This window comes from Propithecus coquereli, unplaced genomic scaffold (assembly GCF_000956105.1).
Source record: "Propithecus coquereli isolate 6110/MARCELLA unplaced genomic scaffold, Pcoq_1.0 Scaffold38, whole genome shotgun sequence".
In the NCBI taxonomy this organism is placed as follows: Eukaryota; Metazoa; Chordata; class Mammalia; order Primates; family Indriidae; genus Propithecus; species Propithecus coquereli.
Window position 1 is genome coordinate 7239821 of NW_012149507.1, and position 10796 is coordinate 7250616.

Genomic DNA, 10796 nt, shown 5'->3' on the forward strand with positions numbered 1-10796 from the left:
TCTCACTCTTGCTCAGGCTGCTTTTGAACTCCTGAGCTCAAACAATCTGCCCGCCTCCCAGAGAGCTCAAATGTATAATTTTTAACAGGTCATTATAAAGATAACTCCCACACGCCCTGCCCCTCCTTTAAAAATTTATAATGCAGGTCCATTGTAAATAATTCAGGTAATACCAAAATATGTATAGTAAAATGTTTAAGTCTCTCCTCACCACTCGTACCTCTAACCCCATTCTGCAAAGTTTTATTGGTTCAAACACATATGTATATTTATATACTTATATAGTTTTCTTCTTTTTTTTTTTAATAAAAGACAAAGTCTCACTCTGTCGCCCAGGGTGGAGTGCAGTGGCATGATCATAGCTCACTGCAGCCTCAAAATCCGGGGCTAAGCAATCCTCCTGCCTCAGCCTCCGAGTAGCTAGGACTATAGGTGCCTACCACCAAACCCAGCAATTTAAAAATTTTTTGTGAAGAGGGAGTCTCACTATGTTACTCAGGCTGCTCACAAAACCAGTTATTCTTACGTATGATTTTTAGAAAAACTTTTCAAGTACCTCCTCACTCTACCTTCATTCCATTGCCATTTTAACTGAAAACGTTTTAAATTTATAACTTAATTTGGAAAGAAATATGTGTGGTATTCCATCTTCCCAATCAGCAATCAATAACTCTCATTCAAAAATTTAAAAAATATTTCTTAATGAAATTTTATGGATTTTATCACCTATGCCACACATATTTCTCACTGAGATTGTGTCTGGATATGCTAAGAATTGTGTTGCCATTCCAGTTTTGATTATTTCATGATTATTGATGCAAAGAAATATTATTATGATATATTTAGCTTCTTTTACCCAGCCATTTTTGCCAAACTCCTATTGTATCTATAAAATGCTCTTAAATATTTTGAAATTCTTACATATGTTTGGTAACTACCATATTTTATTGAATGTAAGACACCATCAATTGTAAGATACAAAATTATTTTGCATACCACCAAAGGAAAAGACACTAACAAACGATGACAAACTATTGATTTTGAGATGTATCTCATGTATCTCAATTTCAGAGAGTTTAAAATGTGAAAAAGGACAAATTTTAGATTTGACAAATATCATATGTATCTAAATAATGATGATTTGGTTTCTTCTTACCAATAATCATATGTCACGTCTATTTCAGGTCTCAGTGTCTTAGCTAGAGCAATAGAGGTAGACAACAGGTATCCTTGTCTTTTGCTAGTTTTCCTTAGAAATAATTCACCTTTACGCATATGTTAACTTTTGATTTAACACAAATAATCTTGCCCGGGCACAGTGGCTCACGTCTGTAATCCTAGCACTCTGGAGTGCCAAGGTGGGAGGATCGCTTAAGGCCAGGAGTTCAAGACCACCCTAAGCAAGAGCGAGACCTCCATCTCTACAAAGAATAGAGAAATTAGCTGGGTGTGGTGGCACACACCTGTAGTCTCAGCTACTTGGGAGGCTGGGGCAGGAGGATTGCTTGAGCCCAGGAGTTTGAGGTTGCAGTGAGCTATGATGATACCATTGCATTCTAGCCCAGGCAACAGAGTGAGACCCTGTATCAAACAATCATCATCATCATCATCTTTATCATGTTAAGACAGTGTCTTTCTATTCACTGATGTATTGACATCAGTCAAATACTAACATCATATCTACTATTAATACATGTGCTTTTATTTCTTTAACATTTTCCCTCAATTTTTAGTGTCATTTTTTAGACTTAAATTTAGTTAAAAAGGAAACTTTATACAATTATGGAAGATGGAAAAACAGAATCACTTTCTGTAAATGGACGGCAACCATAAAAATAAACAACACAAAACAATATTATAAAATTCTGTTATTTACTATTGCTTGCTTAAGGCCCTGAGCCTAATGCCAACTTTTTGGGGGGGAAAAATTACATTAGTAGATGTTAAATATTAGAGCACCATCGCATGTACCTCTAGTCCCACCTACATGGGGTGGGAAGATCAGTTGAACCCAGGAGTTCAAATCCAGTCTGGGCAACATAGTGAGACCCCATCTCTTAAAAATAAATTAATAAATGATAAAATTAAATTAAAAAGTAATATTGTAATACGGTTATCCAAAGCAAAGCAGAAAGTTGCATTGGTAACATCAGCCCATGAACAGGACCAAAACCTCCAAATACCAGAATCAGAAAAGTTGAGATAAATAAAACATTTTTTTAATAATGAAGTATTAAAGATATATATAGTGCACCAAACTTAAACTTTCTTCTGGAAGTAATTAGACTACAAAAAGAATTGAAGTAGAATAATGTTCTTAGTATAATTAAAACTCTACTGGGTCTCGTCTAAAATCATCTATCCAATCTGTTTTTGAAACCTTGTTAGGAATATGTTTAATACTTTATCAATTGGGCTTTTTTGTATATGTTGAAGTTATTGTATCACTTTTGTTTTACTTAAACTAATGACTGATATATAAATCATATAAATAAAATTCCTAATATTATTCCTAATATGTTACCCTTGTAGTTCTAGAGATATACACACATGTTCATTGTAATATACAGTTGAATTCTACTTTCTAATAGTTTATTTAGGATTTTCCTATTTGTATTTATAACTGTATTATTAGGTTTTAGGGATTTTGTTGTGGTTATTGCAAGAAACAGAAACCAACTTAAGCCAATTTAAGCAAGAGCAGAAAGTATTGCTGGGCATTATGAGTGATTAAAACCAGCCACTAAGGATGAACCAAGGATACACTGTCAGTCTTTTCAGGCCTAAATCATTCTCACCTTTGCTTCTTGTGAGTCTACTTTATTCTTTTCCCTATGTCCATAAACCAACTTATGCTACTTTTCTCTGCACATAAGCCAAATATAGCAACTTCAATATCATACACATACAGTGTATTTGAGTACTAATGGAGGTTGAGAAGTATTTTGTTCCAATCCATATTCTGTAACTTTTTTTTTTGAGACAGGGTCTTGCTCTGTCTCCCCAGGTAGAATGCAGTGGTGTCATCATAGCTCACAGCAACCTCAAAGTCCTGGGCTCAAGGGATCCTCCTGCCTCAGCCTCCTAAAGTGCTGGGTTTACAGGTGTGAACCACCACACCCAACTGATATGACTTTTTTGGTTTATAAATTTTTGCCCTAAAAATTTGTTAGATTTTCTCCATTATCTTTTTTAGACTTAGTGCCACTGAGGGAAAGTTTTAAAACAACTTGTGCTTTGCTACTTCATAGGCATATTTTCCTGCTTAGCTCTTGTAGGATCCTGAAATTCAAAAACTTCACTGGTATAACCCTAGGGATGGATCTCTTATAATTTTTTTCTGGACGAGAGACCTCTTTAAGACTCAGGTCTTTTCACCTCTGTAAAAGTTTCTTCTCATATATTAGTTTATTGCTTAAAGCGCATTTATTTCATTTTCTTCTTTCGGAACATCTGTTATGAATACTTAGAATCCTACCTGTCATCCTTATCTCTCTTTACTTCTCATTCTCTCATTTTTTTTTCTTCTGAATTCTGGGAAAGCTTCCCAAGTTTGTCTTCTGAAACACTGATTTGATTTTCTGCACTGAGAAATCTGCTATAAACTGCCTCTGAAATGGATTTTATTGAGTTACTGCATTTTTAAATTTTGATTTCTTTGAAGATTTTTCTAGCCTGTTCTCTTTTCATCTAACCTATTTTCATCTCATTTTTAGCCTGCTCTCTTTTTAATAGCCTGTTTGTATTCCATAGGCACAGATTTTTGTAAAAGATATAACATATCTATTAATAGTAAAATATACAAATTGAGTGCACAACTCAGTGGATTTTTACATATGTATACACCTGTGTGAACAGTACCCTAATCAAGCTATAGAACGCTTTCAGCACTCCCAAATACCTCCTCATTCTACCTCCCCACAAACCTCCCTGACCAAAAGTAATCAATATTTTGATTTCTGTCACCATAGATTAGTTCTGCCTGGTTCTGAATTTCATAGAAATGAAATCATATGGTACATATTTTTTGTGACTTACTTTGTTGGTTTCTATAGATTTTTTTGCATTTTTAATTGTAGTAAAATATACTTAACATAAAATTTACCATTTTAACCATTATTAAGTGTATGGTTTAATGGCATTAAGTACATTTACATTGTTGTGCAACTATCACCACTGTTCATTTCCAAAACTTTTCCCTCTTGCCAAACTGAAACTCTGTACCCATTAAACAACAACTCCCCATTTCCCCTTCCCCTCAGCCCCTGGGAACCACTATGCTGCTTTCTATGAATTTGATGATTTTAGGTAGCTCATATAAGTGCCATCATACAATATTTGTCCTTTTGCGTCTGGCTTATTTCACTCAGCATAATGTCTTCAAGTTTCATCCATGTTGGAGCATATGTAAGAATCTCATTCCTGGATGTTTTCAAGCTGTTGTTGCTTTGGCTTCTAGGAGAGAGACGGTGGAAGGACGGTGTGCAAAAAATGTGAAAAGAAACTTGGTACTGTTATAACTCCAGATACATGGAAAGATGGTGCTAGGAATACCGCAGAAAGTGGTGGAAAAAAGCTAAACGAAAATAAAGCTTTGAGTTCAAAAAAAGCCAGATTCGATCCATATGGAAAGAATAAGTTCTCCACGTGCAGAATTTGTAAAAGTTCTGTGCACCAACCAGGTTCTCATTATTGCCAGGGCTGTGCCTACAAAAAGGGTATCTGTGCGATGTGTGGAAAAAAGGTTTTAGATACCAGAAACTACAAGCAAACATCTGTCTAGACGTATTGATGAAATTTTCTGGCTTTCTATGTGATTTAACTTTCTGCTTTGAATTTTCAAGGCATAACAGAGATGTTCAACTTACAAAATAACGTGTTTTGAGACACACAAGTTTAAACCAGGGACGTTGATTGGTATTCATTCTTTTGCTCTCAAGAAGTGCTGAATAGCAACAATGTAAATTAGTCTTCTGCCTTAAGTGGTTATTTTCTCTACAAGCATTTTATTCAACTAGAATAAGTGGCAAATTTAAAGAAAACCATTTCCCAGTTCTGTATGCACTTTTATTTAACATTATTCATATAATTCTTATCCCCTGCACTTTATTTATAAATATTGCAAAAATGAGAAGACGATTACAGATATTTTGCTCTGAACTCGGCATCCAGACTGAAAATTCTTCTCTCATTCTGTTACTGGTAGCATAATTCTTAGAATCAGCCTTCTCTTAATTAATTGCAATTTCATAGAATATTTAAATGTTTGAGGCCATTATTGCTGAATATTTCATTGGTAATTAGCCCAGACCCAAATCAAAGACAAGTTGGATTTGTGATTTTAAATTTGTTCTTGAAGCCAAAGTGCCAGTTCCTTCCATATGTGAACAGGGAACACCCATATGTCCAGATGAATACACTGGATTTCAGAAAAATATATATTATACATATTACCTTGAATTCAAATTGTCATGAAAACCAGAAGAACGGTGTTCGTCCACGTTGATGTGTAATGAAAATGAATCCCTACTCTTACAGAAAAGCTCTTTGAAGCAGAAACCAAACTTCTTTTTTTTTAGCCTCCTCCCTTGCCTTCCCAAAAGAAATAAATAGAACAAAAGCAAAAAAAAAAAACAAAAAAGAAAGAATCTCATTCCTTTTTAAGGCTGAATAATATTCCATGGTATGTATATACCACATTTTGTTTATTCGTTCATCTGTCAATGGACATATGGATTTTTTTAAATCATCTTTCTAAAATTTCTTCCTATGCCTGTAGAAACTCAATATTAGATGAAGACTTTTCTCAATTTTTCAGAGATTGTATTCCTTATCTAATACTACAGATATTTTTTCCTTAGGCCTCACTTTTTTCCGTTTTTTCAACTTTGAATTGAAAGAAAAATATCTAGGCCCAGAGTTTAAAAACCAGTAAGATAAGGAATTTTGCTATTTAGTTTCCTCACCATCTAACTTAGGTACTGGTGGACTCTTCTCTAATATTCTGTGATTGGATATGCAGAGACTATCCCAGTTTTTACAGCTTAACAGGCATTTATCTTGTGTAGGTTTTTTGAAATGAAAAAACTAACTTCCTGATTCTCCATTAGAAAGAGGACGTTTAACCTAGAATATCATCGTATTTATCCTTTAATGACATTGAGTGGGGAAAGAAAGCTCTACCCTTTCCCCAGCCTGCACCACCTTTATGGTTCCTCTACCTTTGTCTCACCTGAAATTCTTTACCTTTGAGAGGTAAAGACCTCCGTTCTCTTTAGCCTAGCCTCATCACGTACTGGGAACTGTAGAAACTGAATTGGCTAAAAGGGGCTGTAAATGACAGGGCTGTTTCTGACCACTCGGAAATCCATTTGCACACAGAGGAATCCATGGCCGTCTAGCTTTCTCGTTAACAAAGCTCTGTCTTCCCTAACTACGGGCAGTCAGTAAGGGGAATGATATGACAGGGAATTCTTTCTACTTATTTTCCAGCTGTGTTTTCCTAATCCAAAAGACGCTGTATACATCAGATATCACTTCTGTTTCTCAATTTGGCACTATTAATAGTTTAGTAATAGAAATACTTCCAGGAATCTTCTCTGTGTTTGACTTTTATCCTTTCTTCAGGGGTTGTCGTGCATTTTCATTTTTTTGTACCACTTCGTGAATACTTATTGAAGGTTGGGAGAAGAACTATTAGGTGTGATTATTACTCAGCCAGTCTCCTAACCCTAAAGTGCAGGTCCAAGACTGTTTAACATACTTTATGTAATCTGTGTGTTATAAAATACTCAAGGAAGAGCCTCTTGTACCACTAGCCTAATACCTTAAATCCAAGTATTAAAATAATTTCTTTGTATTTAGTATTTGCCATTCTCAGGAGCCTCTTATAAAAAGCAAATATGTTCCAAAGGGGTAAAATAAGTCAGTATCATCTTGGCTTGTTAACTTTAGGTCATCAGGCAAAACTGGTTTACTCTGGCAGTGAGGGAGTGAAGCATAAAAGCTGATGCCAGCTAATGTTGCATTTTCCAGTATTCAGACAAGCACTTTAAATGCTGGGGAGCGGAAACTCCTTTACTGCACCGAAATGTCCCCAGTGTCCCAGGCAATCCCTGAAGAGTCATCACTCCTTCTTATTTTGTGTGTCAGCCGTTTTACAAGCATCAGAGGAGAAGAATTGGAAAACACAATCCTATACTGCTACTGCTGATCTATCCCAGGCCCTTTACTGTGAACTGGTGATTTTCTTAGATTTTTTTGTTTTGTTTAGTTTACCATTGTAAACCTTGGTTGTTAATCTTAGTTGAATCGTCTAGTCCAATATGAAAAACAGATAAAAGTGGGCTGCTCTAACTGAAGCAGGGGCTAATAACACAAGTACACCACTACCCCACTACTTTTGGTCCTGAAACTGTCCCACGGACTGCCTGCAGTTCTGAGTAACATAATTTCTAAATTACGATCCTAGACATCACTGAAGGATGTTTGTGCAAGGCTACTCACTGAAGAGGAGGATGAAAAAAGACATCAAGACATCTCAACATAACTAGAATGCTTGAGTTCTGACTTTGGTCAGTTATTTTAAGAATACACTTGATTAGTATTGTCTATACTTAGCACCCTTACCCCCTTCCTACCCCAGGCAACTACTGAGAGAGTTCCATTGCACTGTGTGATCTCCAAGACCTCATCCTTCCATTATATTAATTTTTCATATCCTAACAAATATCCTCAAAATTTTTTTTCTTACATCTAATATCAAGATGTGACTGACAGTTCCGATCAAGATGGAGTACATCTACCATCGCCCATCTTTCCTGCTGATTACAAATAAAAACTCTGGACAAAATACAAAAAAAAAAAATTTATCTGAGGACTCTTAAACATAAGTAAAACAGGCAAATTGTACAGTGGAGTTAAAACTTAAAGAAGCGTCATGTATGAGGATGAGTCTTCTTTTTTTTCCCTTCCCCTGTGGCTTTGCCCCAAGGGCAGGCCTCAAGTGCAGAACTTCTGAGCAACAATGATCCAGGCAGTTAAACTCCCGAAAGAAACCTCATCTTTCTGCACAGAAGAGCTGCGGAAGGGGGCTTCTGTGCGACAGAGAGTACAAGGAATTCTGAAGAGAAGTGAGTTGCAGAAGTTGATGCCTTAATAATGTGCAAGAAACTACGCAATTCCCAAGTTTACCCTTGAGCTGCATGTGCATGGGGCACACCCAAAACAACATAGCAAAGGCTCTGAGAATGGAAGTAAGACTTAAAGCACCACTCGAGTCTCGTACTAACTTCTTAGAGGTGTATGTGTTGAACAGGCCCAAAGCAACTTTGATTAGGCTTTAAAAACTGTACTGAGATTGGAACTACCGCCCACAAAAAGTGATTTTAAAATTTGCAGTCTGAAGCTAACTGAGTTGATTGCCTGCTAAAATAATAAAACAAAATAAAGTAATAATAAAATAAAGAATAATATCCCTAGAGAATTTTAACAGGACTCATATCCACACAACTTAATATTCAAAAAGTCCAGAGTACAATTCAAAATTACTTGATGAACGAAGAACCAGGAAAGTCTGACCAATTCTTGAGGGAACAGACAATTAATAGTGGCCAATTCCAAAATGACACAGATGGTGAAATTATTAGTCAAAGACTTTAAAGCAGATACAATAACTAAGCTCCATGAGGTAAAAGTGAACACGTTAAATAAAATGAGTGGAAAGATGTAATTTCTCAGCAAAGAAACGAAATTATAAAAAAGGAACAAAATAGAAAATTTAGTATTAAAACGTATAATCTCTGAAGTTTAAAATTTACTGGATAGGTTCAATAGCAGAATGAAGATGACAGAGAATAGTCAGTGGACTTGATAGATGAATAGAAATTATCCAATTTGAAGAATGGAGAGGAAAAAAATTGAAAAAAAACTGAACAAAACTTCAGGGAGTCATGGGACTACATCAAAAGTCTAACATTTGTAATATTGGAATCCTGTAAAGAGGTTGGTACAGGCCAGGCACGGTGGCTCACACCTGTAATCCCAGCACTTTGGGAGGCCAAGGTGGGAGGCCCACTTGAGGCCAGGAGTTCCAGACCAGCCTGGGTAACATAGCCAGAACCCATCTCTATAACAAAAATAAAAAAATTAGATGGGTGTGGTGGTACATGCCTGTAGTCCCAGCTACTCAGGAGGCTGAGTTGGAAGGATTGCTTGAGCCCAGGAGTTCATGGTGAGCTCTGATCACACCACTGCACTCCACCCTGGGCTACAGAGCAAGACCCTGTCTCTAAAAAGAGACAGAGAGAGAGAGAGAGAGAGAAAGAGAGAGAGAGAGATTGGTACAGAAAAAACATTTGGAGATAATGGCTGAATACTTCCCAAATTTAACAAAAGATATTAACTTGCAGGTTCAAGAAGTTCAGAGAACCTGAAATTGAATAACCTAAAAGAAAAGCACACTCAAACACATTATAATCAAACTACTGAAAACTAAATGTAAAGAAAAATATCTTACAAGCAGCGAAGGAAAATCACACATTACATATAGGAGGCCAATGATGTTAATGATGTTGGATTTCTCATCAGAAACGATGCAGGCCACAAGACAGTGGAACAGCATCTTTAAAATGATGAAAGAACCATCAAAGCACCATTCTATATCTAGCAAAAATATCCTTCAAGAACGAATGAGAGAGGTACAATCGGAGAGTAAATTCCAAATCTTGATAAAATTAGTAGCCCTGTTGAGTTTCTAAAAAATAATAATAATAATAATAATGATGAAGGAGAAATAAAGATATTCTCAGATGAAGAAAACTAAGAAAACTCATAGCTAACTAAAAGAAATGCTATGGGGAGTTCTTCAGACCAAAGGGAAATAATGCTAGGTGAAAACTGGAACTGTAGGAATGAATGAAGAACAACAAAAATAGTAAATATCTGGGTAAACATAGAAGACTGTTTGCCATTTTCTTTCTTTTTGGTGCTTTAAAATATATATAACTGTTGAAATAAAAAATTTAACATTGATGAAGTTTTTAATGCACGTAGATTTAATACTTATGACAATTTTAACACAAAGGGAGGAGGTTGAGGGACCTATATGGTTGTAAGGCATCTACATATTATTTAGATAGTAAAACATTATTCTAAGTAGACCCTGAAATGCTAAGTATTTCTACTGTACTACCTAGAGCAGTTGTTCTTAACTGGGAAGGGAGACACTTTTGACTGCCATAACTGAAGGGAGGGGTGTGACTGGCATCTACTGGGTAGAGGTCAGGAATGACACTAAACATTGTACATTGCACAACACAGAACAAAGAATTATCTGGTCCAGAACAAAGAATTATCTGGTTCAAATTATCACTAGTGTTAAGATTGAGAAACCCTGCCCTAGAACAAGCAGAAAGGGGAAGCGGGAGAGAGAGAGAACCAAAAAGCAGTGGATAAAATAGAGTGGAATACTAAAGGTATTCAAATAGTCCAAAGGAAGGCAGAAAAGGGAAGGGATAATAGGGAAACAAAAAGGCAGACAGGACAAACAGAAAACACATAATAAAATGATAAGCCTAAATCTAGCCACACCAATAATTACATTGAATGTGAATGGTCTAAACATACAAATTAAGAGACCACGATTACTATATTGGCTTTAAAGAAAGATCTACATGCTGGCCTCAAGAAAGTCAGTTTAATTATAAACACTTAGATAGGTTAAAAGTAAAAGGATAGAAAAAGATATGCCATGCAAACAATAATAAAAAAAATTGGAGAAGACACAGTCCTAAATG

General features: G+C 35.8%; 1 pseudogene; it reads left to right on the top strand.

The window, feature by feature from the left end:
- The first annotated feature begins 2749 nt into the window (after window positions 1-2749).
- On the top strand, window positions 2750-4783 carry LOC105816607 (annotated as a pseudogene).
- Window positions 4784-10796: the final 6013 nt, after the last annotated feature.